This window comes from Carcharodon carcharias, chromosome 3, assembly GCF_017639515.1.
Source record: "Carcharodon carcharias isolate sCarCar2 chromosome 3, sCarCar2.pri, whole genome shotgun sequence".
NCBI lineage: Eukaryota > Metazoa > Chordata > Chondrichthyes > Lamniformes > Lamnidae > Carcharodon > Carcharodon carcharias.
In genome coordinates this window covers 114,302,856-114,315,005 of record NC_054469.1, presented here as the reverse complement: position 1 = coordinate 114,315,005, position 12,150 = coordinate 114,302,856, and positions in this window count along the sequence as shown.

Genomic DNA, 12,150 nt, shown 5'->3' with positions numbered 1-12,150 from the left:
CATTTTCCTTACCCAGAGCCCCACCTCATTAACAGACCTTCACCACTCCATAAGAAAGAATGTTAAAACCATTCAGTCACCTACTAAATCAAAGACACGCTGATAATGCTGTATGTAGAGTGAGGAGGGGAAGAATCAAGTAAAATAAGGATATAGAGGTGATGAATGTAAAACAAAGCGTGCTAAATGTGAAATGAGGAAGGAATGCTGGGAGTAGTTGTGGTTGAGCAAGTGCTAGGATGTGAAAAGAAAATGGTGTTAGTGTGTGGTATGAAGGAAGTAAGTGAAGAAGTGAGTGTCATTGGAATGAGAAAGAGAGGTGTTGCAACCTGACCTTGTAATTGGGCTGAACGATGGAGATAAGCTAGTTATTGAGAGTGGTGGGAGAGGGGGTGAAAGGAGTTTTGTTGGGTGTATACTAAACTCAGGACCTGGGAGTGATGCTGTTCACACTGGCCCTCAGCCATCTCTTCCCAAGCCTACTGGATAGTTACACTGGGGATGCTGCTGTGGATGCTGGGAAACAGTACCTTCTTCCTTGTCAATACTGCTTCCACATGTTCTTACTGGGAGACTTCAGAAAATCAAGAGATAGCCCTCTAACTCATCTGTGATACCATTAGAGTTTCCAATGTTATTTAGCCCAAAATGAAAACAGGGAATTTAAGAGGTTTGTCCCCACTTTCAATAAACTTGAGGAAGCCCAGTGGATATGGAATCATGTGGCAGCTCAACAATCATACTGAAACTTCAGAGCTAAAGTCATCTGGGACTCATATTCATCATCTCATGGTGGTGACAGATGACTTTAGCTCAAATGAGCAAGATGTAGAATCAATTTGGGTAGAGATAAGAAATAGGGAAAATAAGAGGTCACTTGCGAGAGTGGTTTATGGGGTCCCTAACAGTGGTTACATTGTAGGACACAGTATACAGGAAGAAATAAATGGGGTGTGTAAGAAAGGTATTGCAATAATCATGGATGACTTTAATCCACATGTAGATTGGGCAAATCAGATTGGCAAAGGTAACCTGGAAAATGAGTTCATAGAGTGTATTTGGAACAATTTCTTACTGCAGTGCATTCTAGTGCCAACTAGAGAGCAGGCTGTACTTTACCAGGTAATGTGCAATTGACAGAATTAATCAATAACCTCATGGTAAGGGACCCTCCAAGTGACAGTGATCATAACATGATAGAATTTCACACTCGGTTTGAAGGTGAGAGGTATGGGTTTAAAACTAGTGTTTTAAACCTAAATAAAGATCAATAAGGGTATGAAGGCAGTGTTGGCTAAGATGGACTGAAAAACTAGGTTAAAAGGTAGGGCAGTGGATATGCAGCGGCAGACTTTCAAGGGGATATTTAATAATTCTCAGCAAAGATTTATCCTAGTGAGAAAGAAAAACTCTAGGAGAAAGATGCATCATCCATGTCACTTCATGAAGTAAGGGAAAGCATCAAATTGAAAGAAACACTATACAAATCTATGAAGATTAATAGTAGGTCAGAAGATTGGACAGATTTTAAGAACCATAAAATAATGAATAAAATATAAATAAATAGAAGAAATTAGAGCATGAGAGAATGCTAACTGGAAATTTAATAAACTGATAGAAAGAGTTTCTACATGTATTTAAACAGGAAGAGAGTAACTAGAACGAGTGTTGGTGCTTGTGTTAGATATCATGTGAGGACACGCTTCCCCTTGCCAGACAAATAGCCTGCATACATTCACTGTCTAGGGGATACAGAGAGAATGGACACTGAGAAACTGGCTGAGGCTTGTGGGACATATGAGACACTACCCTTGAAATGGGTAAACCAAAAATTAAGGAACAAAAAGGAAGTGGAAAATTGGAGAGGTAAAGTAAATGTATTATATTGGACAGTTGTTATTCCCAGCAGAGAGATTTGCAGTCATTTACTGAAAGTTAACAGAGCTTGTATACAAACTATTATCCTTTCCAAACAAACTATTGATGTTAAAGTATTGATTGTTGTGACTTTAGAAGAGTGTTTTTTTAGTGTTTACCATTCATATTTTAGGGAGCAAAAGCATGTTAAGGTTAAAATAACATCATTTTAAATTAACTAGTATGTCCATATCAGATAACACAATATCATCAGGAATATTAAGATTAAAATTCTAACAATAATAGAGATCTGTAAAGTTGAATGACTTTTATTTAATAGGATTCTGTTGACATCTATCATTTTTGTTCTAAGTTATATTGAAATTATAACTTCCAAATTATAACCTATGTAATTTTCATGTTTTGCACTGATTTTGTGTGGTTTTTAAAAATTTTGTATTATACATTGGTTTTTAACCATTTAATTTAATAAATTTAATTTTATAATCATAGCTATTGTCATCAGTTGAGATTTTTCACATTTTGTGGTTTGTACAATTTCCATTTTATTTTGGTTATTCCAATAAAGTGCAAGTTAAAATGTATCATTTAATTATAAGAGGAACCCAAAGTGACTCCCAGAAATAGGTTATGAGCAGGTACCACTGCAAATATTTTCAGTGACTCCAAAGAACCTGCCTACGGTCAAAAGTAGCACAATTCCACTCAAGATATTTTAATTTAACTTTCATAGAAGGATTTCATAGAATTATCCTATCCTATTTGATGCTTAGCCTCTAATAGCAAACAAAAGTGCAACTTTTTAGTCAAATCTACTTTGTTGCAATAATTAGAAAAGGAAGGAATTTCTGTGACATAAAATTTCATATTAATATCAATCATATAATATTCTTAAAAGTAGCCACTACTGAAACATATTTTCTTATGGAAGCCTATAGATATCAAAATGAGGATGGCTCACTGCAGAGGAGTAGGAGAGAAAAACATCCAACTTCCTTTAACACTTCATGTACACTATATATTGAGTTAACTTTATTGTATCCAATTAAAATTGAAACTGAATAATTAACTAACAAGGCCCTGAATGAATTGATGCTTAAACTACTAACTGTGAGCATTTGATTAGAAATAGTTCTTTAACAGAGAAATTAACACCCAGGCAGGATAAACTATTCTGCCACCGGACCAAATTAAAGAATTTACTCCTGAGCCCAGCATTTCTTTTGTAAAGTCCCAATGTACGATTGCAACTTATTTCACAGCTTACATTACATACACATGACTGCATGATGAAGATATAAAAGTAGAAAAGCCATAAAAAACGACAAGTGGGAGTCAAAGTTTTACATATTAATCATTGATTACAAAAGAAACAGAAACTATTCATTTGTGCCAGTGATTTGTTAGAGTTTTGCAGATTTGAGCCCTCATTTTGGAAAGAATATTCAAGCTATTAAAGGTGTAATATAAATTTAATAGGGTGTTACTGGGAGGAGAGGACATAGCTTTGATGGGAGGCCTAAAAGAACCTAAGGGTATATTACCTGAGCCAGTGTAAATTGAGAGGATTTATTTTCCTGATAACACTAATGTGGACTGGTACAGGTACAATAGGTTGTATGAACCTTTTCCATGCTGAAAATTTTATGATGAAGTATGAATATGTCTGATGTATTGCCTGTGCATTTCCTACCTTACCATTGCTCCTTTTTTATTAGAATGTTACATCCTCATTCCTTACTTTCTATTATGGGAAATATAACTATATATTATTTGATTTATTTAGTGCCTCTGTTACTTTCTTATATATTATGTCGACCTTGAAAGATTCCATTTAGTTATAGTATTGGTACAACTTTGGGAGTTCCCCACAGCAAATGTAAAGAGTACATAATTCATAGTTATCAAATTCAATGTGGATAACCAGGATTCCAATTTAATTTGCTTTGCTATTAGAAACAGGGAATTAGACTGAAGTTCTTTGCCAGAGGGAAGAGGCATAAAATTCATGCTGAAATGCTTCATATTTATCAGGGAATTGCCGGATGTGGTCTTCATAAAGCAATCTGGGATTACACACACAGGAAAGAATGCAGAATATTTGATGTTGCAAAGCATGTGGCATTACAATCCTGGATGATTCATATTTGAACAGTATGTTCTGTATCCTCAGCAGCCTATGAATTCATTCCTTTATCTATTTTTATTTTTGGCTGTTTTCAGCTATGTCAGTGTAACCAAACTTCAGATTGAATATTTTCAGAAGATTATTTTTGTGAATGAACAAAACTTTATCTGACACATATTTGCTATTCTGCTCATATATTACATGTAGCCATTGTTTATGTGTCAGTTCAAACATGGCATTTCACTCTCAAACTAAGCCATAGTTTAGTTTCTTGCACTTTCATGAAAATATTTCTAACTGAATGATGGAGGGATGTTCATAAAACAATGCAATAACTCACGACCATTTCCATTCTGAAGATTTATGGATGATTGTCTGGTTGAAGGAAGAAACTGTCACCCAGCAAAATCATGTGGTGGAATTCCAAAATTGGCAGGGAGTGACTCACTGCCCCATTCCTCTGTCGCTCTGGCTATCACAATCTTCTCCAGCACCTACTGCTGGCAGGCTAGAGGGCCCATCTGAAGCTGGAGGCAGGCCCATTTAAAATTCAAATCAGCATTCACTGGTATATATATATATATATATATATATTTTAGGGGCCCCATTTGCCATTTTAGGGCAGTGCTGGGTCAAGCACTGTTAAGTTGATGTTTAATTTTGTGGGGTTGGCCAGCTGCCCAAAGTCTGCTCAGGGTAAAAATCTATGCCTATACTTCTTGACAATTAATTGACTAGCCAATTTCAGTTTCCTGGATTTACTATACAGACACTTACTGGGAACAGGGAGTTCCAGCATTAAGTAAATACAGGGTATGGTTAGTAGTATATGGTTGGGAAAGATCACTCAGACAGTGTGAAGCAAGGTTTTAGAAAAACTTGAAAATGAGGATGAAGACTTTATAGTTAATTAGCAGGACATCTAGGAGCAGAAAGGAACACAGCCTGAGGATTTAGAGTTGCTGAAGATCATGAAGAATTAGGTGGCACAGCCAGTGAATGGAACATTGTAGAAATAAATTTATAGAAATTATAGAGGACAATTGTTTTTACATTGGGCGGAAGGAGAGCCTGAAGGGATTAGACAGTGGGTAGGGATATATGAGAAAAAACGTCAGAAAAAGTCAGCAAGGTCAGGAATGGAAGTCTGATAGAGACCTTTGATGTGGTGAGGTTTTGTGTGATGAGAAAGAGTGAGGAAGTGGCTATGCATGTGGTTGAGAAAGCTTGTGTGGAGGATGAAGTTGAGAGTGGTGAGATCCCTGGAGAAATTATAGGAGGCAGGACAGCATGGTTGAATTCACTGAGAATGAGGAGTCACTGCGTTAAAAACAGACTGGGAATCAATAAACCTGAAGAATAATAAACAACGAAGGTAAGTTGCTAAACAAGGTACACATTGAGGTGTTTGAATGTGGAAAATCTACCACGGGAGTATCAGGACAGCTGGGGTGTAGTGAGAGGTATAATGGGGTATGTACTAACATTTTATTAATTAATGACAGAAAACTGTGGGTTCCATTTGTGTGGTTCCCTAATATTTACTCAACGTTGGCTGGGGTCTGCACTATGAGTGCATGACCAATTTTCCAGGCTGAGGGGACTTGCATTTCTTGGTGGGTGCAATAGGGGTGTCAGTTTCAGGAAGCTCAGGGTGAGGCTTGCCTTCAGCACTAGTGAGCCAACCTGAGGAAATTGAATAGAAAATTCTTTGATCATCAGTTTAATGTGTCAGGTTTGCAATGATGGATTGGAATTAAGAAGAACATTCATATTTTGAATTTTAAAAGCCTCCAAAGTTCAGGTAATGCACAAGCATCCACAGTGCTCAGTGTTACTAAGATTTCAAAAGCAACATTGACACATATGCTGTAATTCCCATATTTGCATGTGTGGACGGGCATAATATGTGTACACTGCAATAGGCTGGAAACTTCAGTGTGTTGAAAAAGAATTGAGGACTCTTTATCATTCCATAGAACTATCTCTCTTCATTTGAGGAGGTGGACTGAATGTACAATTGACTTTGACATCAGACTCACCATCCAAAAGGAGAGACCCTTAATTTTAAGAAGGTACACTTTGAGGGAATGAAGAAGTAATTGATGGAGCTAGACTTAAAGATTGTCGGAGAAGAAATGATACACTTACAAATGCACAATTCAGGGAATTCAAAGTCACTTTATACCACTGAGTAAAAGATGCAATGAGAATGAGAGGACACTTACATTTGCAACAAAGGCTGACTGAGGTCATACACCAGGGAATTGTTTCCTAAATGCCAGACCACAATTGTTCCCTTGTGTTGAAACTTTAAACATTTTCATTATCCCACCATCACTTTAGCTGATAAATTGCTAGAGCAAGGACTCTAAACATTGGGGCTTGGAGTTTCCTCTTGATGTGCTGGGTTTTTTTTAGTACAATTTCTCAGAATGTAAGTGTAACTGGTGCAAGAGGTCATGGAAATCTAAGTGCAAATTGTGTTCAGCACAAATCATGTTTCTGTAATCTTTTGCACTAGTTTTAGAATTGCTGCTCTAGAAGCTGGCCCCACTCACAATGCTGGCTACACCTCTAGGATGAATTAATCAGCATAGGAAGTTTCTCCCAATTGTGTTTGTTGATAGGCCTTTGAGAAGGTTCCTCAAATAAAAAAAACTCACATTTCAGAATCATAGCACCTTTCACGATCACTGGACGTCTCAATGCGCTTTACAGTCAATGAAGTATGTTTTGAAGTGTAGTCACTGTTGTAGTGCAGAAAACATGGTAGCCATTATGCACACAGCAAACTCCCACAAACAGCAATATGATAATGGCCAGATAATCTGTTTTTGTGATGTTGATTGAGGGATCAATACTGGCCAGGTCATTGGGATAACTCAGAGATAAAAAGAAAAATCTGCGGACGCTGGAAATCCAAAACAGAAACAAAAATACCTGGAAAAACTCAGCAGGCCTGGCAGCATTGGCGGAGAAGAACAAAGTTGACATTTCGAGTCCTCATGACCCTTCAACAGAACTAAGTAGAAATAGGAAAGGGGTGAATTATAAACAAAAACAGAATTACCTGGAAAAACTCAGCAGGTCTGGCAGCATCGACGGAGAAGAAAAGAGTTGACGTTTCGAGTCCTCATGACCCTTCGACAGAACTTGAGTTCGAGTCCAAGAAAGAGTTGAAATATAAGCTGGTTTAAGGTGTGTGTGTGGGGGGCGGAGAGATAGAGAGAGAGAGAGGTGGGGGGGGTTGTGGTTGTAGGGACAAACAAGCAGTGATAGAAGCAGATCATCAAAAGATGTCAACGACAATAGTACAATAGAACACATAGGTGTTAAAGTTAAAGTTGGTGATATTATCTAAACGAATGTGCTAATTAAGAATGGATGGTAGGGCACTCAAGGTATAGCTCTAGTGGGGTTTTTTTTAAATATTTTTTTAGATTTTTTTTTATAATGGAAATAGGTGGGAAAAGGAAAATCTTTATGATTTATTGGAAAAAAAAGGAAGGGGGAAACAGAAGGGGGGTGGGGATTGGGGAGGGAGCTCACGACCTAAAGTTGTTGAATTCATTATTCAGTCCGGAAGGCTATAAAGTCCCTAGTCGGAAGATGAGATGTTGTTCCTCCAGTTTGCGTTGGGCTTCACTGGAACAATGCAGCAAGCCAAGGACAGACATGTGGGCAAGAGAGCAGGGTGGAGTGTTAAAATGGCAAGCGACAGGGAGGTTTGGGTCATTCTTGCGGACAGACCGCAGGTGTTCTGCAAAGCGGTCGCCCAGTTTACATTTGGTCTCTCCAATGTAGAGGAGACCACATTGGGAGCAATGAATGCAGTAGACTAAGTTGGGGGAAATGCAAGTGAAATGCTGCTTCACTTGAAAGGAGTGTTTGGGTCCTTGGACGGTGAGGAGAGAGGAAGTGAAGGGGCAGGTGTTGCATCTTTTGCGTGGGCATGGGGTGGTGCCATAGGAGGGGGTTGAGGAGTAGGGGGTGATGGAGGAGTGGACCAGGGTGTCCCGGAGGGAGCGATCCCTACGGAATGCCGATAAGGGGGGTGAAGGGAAGATGTGTTTGGTGGTGGCATCATGCTGGAGTTGGCGGAAATGGCGGAGGATGATCCTTTGAATGCGGAGGCTGGTGGGGTGATAAGTGAGGACAAGGGGGACCCTATCATGTTTCTGGGAGGGAGGAGAAGGCGTGAGGGCGGATGCGCGGGAGATGGGCCGGAAATGGTTGAGGGCCCTGTCAACGACCGTGGGTGGAAAACCTCGGTTAAGGAAGAAGGAGGACATGTCAGAGGAACTGTTTTTGAATGTAGCATCATCGGAACAGATGTGACAGAGGCGAAGGAACTGAGAGAATGGGATGGAGTCCTTACAGGAAGCGGGGTGTGAGGAGCTGTAGTCGAGATAGCTGTGGGAGTCGGTGGGTTTGTAATGGATATTGGTGGACAGTCTATCACCAGAGATTGAGACAGAGAGGTCAAGGAAGGGAAGGGAAGTGTCAGAGATGGACCACGTGAAAATGATGGATGGGTGGAGATTGGAAGCAAAATTAATAAATTTTTCCAAGTCCTGACGAGAGCATGAAGCGGCACCGAAGTAATCATCGATGTACCGGAGAAAGAGTTGTGGAAGGGGGCCGGAGTAGGACTACAACAAGGAATGTTCCACATACCCCATAAAGAGACAGGCATAGCTGGGGCCCATGCGGGTACCCATAGCCACACCTTTTATTTGGAGGAAGTGAGAGGAGTTGAAGGAGAAATTGTTCAGCGTGAGAACAAGTTCAGCCAGACGCAGGAGAGTAGTGGTGGATGGGGATTGTTCGGGCCTCTATTCGAGGAAGAAGCTAAGGGCCCTCAGACCATCCTGGTGGGGGATGGAGGTGTAGAGGGATTGGACGTCCATGGTGAAGGGGAAGCGGTTGGGGCCAGGGAACTGGAAATTGTTGATGTGACGTAAGGTGTCAGAGGAATCACGGATGTAGGTGGGAAGGGACTGGACAAGGGGAGAGAGAAGGGAGTCAAGATAACGAGAAATGAGTTCTGTGGGGCAGGAGCAAGCTGAGACGATCGGTCTACCGGGGCAGTTCTGTTTGTGGATTTTGGGTAGGAGTTAGAAGCGGGCCGTCCGAGGTTGGGCGACTATCAGGTTGGAAGCTGTGGGAGGGAGATCCCCAGAGGAGATGAGGTCAGTTGACAGTTCTGGAAACAATGGCTTGATGTTCAGTGGTGGGGTCATGGTCCAGGGAGAGGTAGGAGGAAGTGTCTGCGAGTTGACGCTCAGCCTCCGCGAGGTAGAGGTCAGTGCGCCAGACAACAACAGCACCACCCTTGTCAGCGGGTTTGATGACAATGTCAGGGTTGGACCTGAGAGAATGGAGTGCAGTAAGTTCAGAGAGAGACAGGTTAGAATGGGTGAGAGGAGCAGAGAAATTGAGACGACTAATGTCGCGCCGACAGTTCTCAATGAAAAGATCGAGAGAAGGTAAGAATCCAGAGGGAGGGGTCCAGGTGGAGGGAGAATATTGGAGATGGGTAAAAGGATCCATTGAACTGGGAGAGGACTCCTGCCTAAAGAAGTGAGCCCGGAGACGAAGACGGCGGAAGAAGAGTTCAGTATCATGCCGAGCCCGAAATTCATTGAGGTGAGGGCTTAAGGGTATGAAACTAAGTCCTTTGCTGAGCACTGAACGTTCAGCATCGGAGAGGGGAAGGTCAGGGGGTATAGTGAATACACGGCTGGGGTTGGGATTGGAAGAAAGGGTGGGGACGGAGGAACAGGCAGGGGTGGAGGGTCCTAGATGGGTGTTGGTGTCGATGAGTTGTTGGAGCTTGCGTTCCTTAGCACTTGAGAGAAAGAGAAAAAGTTTCTTGTTGAGGCGTCGGATGAGCCGAAGGATTAAATGAAACTGGGGGCACACGTAGCTTTGAAAAAGGGTACGGCGGTGCTGCTGGAGGGAGAGGTCGAGTGTGTTCATATGGCGGCGCATGGCACTGTGTGGATTTCAGAATGTTTCGGGAACAGCTGTCCGAGAAACGTTTCATGTCCCGGAGATACCTGTAATCCTGGGTGGGTTCGAAACATGAGGGGTGGAATTTCAGTTGAAATCCACGTGGGGTAAGTCGGAGACGGAGACAGTCACTGAGAAAGGAGATATGGCTGTGAAAGCGGGTTTTAGTAAACACCTTGTCAAACACTAGGAGGGAAATGAATTATAAGCTGGTTTGGGGGGGTGGGGGGGAAGAAAGAGGGGGGTATTGTTGGGACAAGCAAGCAGTAATAGGAGGAGATACCCCCCTTCGTTCTGTTGAAGTGTCATGAGGACTCAAAACGTCAACTTTGCTCTTCTCCACTGATGCTGCCAGACCTGCTGAGTTTTTCCAGGTGTTTTTGTTTTTGCATTGGGATAACTCCCCAGCTCTTTTTCGAAATAGTGCCATGGGAAATTTTACATGCGCCTGGGCAGGCAGAAGTCCTCGGTTCAACATCTCATCCGAAAGATGTCACCTCTGACAGTGCAGCACTCCCTCGGTACTGCACTGAACTGTCAACCTTGATTTTTGTGTTCAGACCCTGTAGTGGGACTTGAACCTGAACCTTGTGAGTCAGAGGTGAGAGCGCTACCAACTGAACCATAAAATTAAGCTGAATCATTTGAATGCAAGAACATTAATAGATATTTTTGAAATGTTTTGAATTTTAAAAAATTACTAAGGGGCTGACCACTAATGTAACTGGAATATAGATTTGCATTTTTTAAAAAGCTATTTTCAGGAATTTAAAATCTGGCTTCTCACAAGCAGTGAATTATCACTGCAATTTAAAGAGCTTATGTTTTGTAATAGACCCATTTTCAGCTGCATAAAGCAAACTGCCACAGATTACCACTCTTAAATGTTTCAAGGGGTATTTTAAGAAAAATTAAAATATATAATTACATTTCCAAACCAATTGCACTGGTTCATGACAGATTTTACATTTGGCAATATGCAAATGATTTCAAAATGGATGCAATTTGTGCTGGAATTGCTAAATATGTCCGATGCAGAAACTTCACCCTCCATCTTTAATTTTACTTTTCAAAATAAACTATCTAGGGCTTACCTTAAATCACTTTTCCTTCCAAGCTTCCAGCACTATTCTCTTGCTTTTTCTCTCCCCCTGTCTTATTAACTTTTAAACACTTCCCTGCAGCTCTACCTAACCTCATGCCAGGTTTTTTTCTCTGTTTGGGTATAGAAAATTCCATCAGGATAGCTCACTCAGCCGCAAAATTGATCCCAATGCCCCAGGAATTTGAACTCTTAATTGAATCACATAAACAATATAAAAATTAAAATTAACTCATGTACCTTTCAATTTCATTACATTCATTTTCTGGTTAAGGAAGAAGCACAAACCAATATTACATAGTTTTAGCACCATTAATCAGAGTTGTGCAGTCTAATTCGAATGTGAGCCCCATTTTCTAACAAATTATAAACAGTACATTATGCACATGTAATTCCTTTCTCTAAAAATGTGACTTGAAGATATAATGAAATAAATTTGAGTTAGAACTGTCTTAAAAATAATTTAACTTCAAATGTTAGTCAAAAACAGAAAAAAATAATTGCTTTTTTTGTTCTGATCTTTTTGCTCAATTTCCTCACTGCATATATTATCTTTCATGCTGAAAACGTTATTTTAAGTCCAAGCAATGACAAACTAAATGTAACATTGACGGTAATAAAACGATTTACTGCCAATTTTAATTGTTGTTGCGTGAATTGTTTTATAAATGGTTAAATAAATACATGGAAAAGAAAAAGTTACCACAAGAATGCAACTGACCAACAGAGGGCAATCTTACTGAGATTCGGCTACAGCGCTCACTATGAAAAAAATAATGATTAAACACATACTCATTTAAAGATTTTAGAAGCATTTATATTTTCATTAGAACACATTAAACGGATCTTTATACCTCAATATTCTAAGACTTAGAACTGCTCTTGCTCTTTATTGTATTTATTACCTCAGTATACTGTGGTAGGAAACTGACCAAAGTTGAATACAATGGCCTGAATTTTTTTGTCATCGGGCGCGCATGATTGGTGGGCCTGGGAGCGGCCAGGAAACGGACTGCCAACTGCT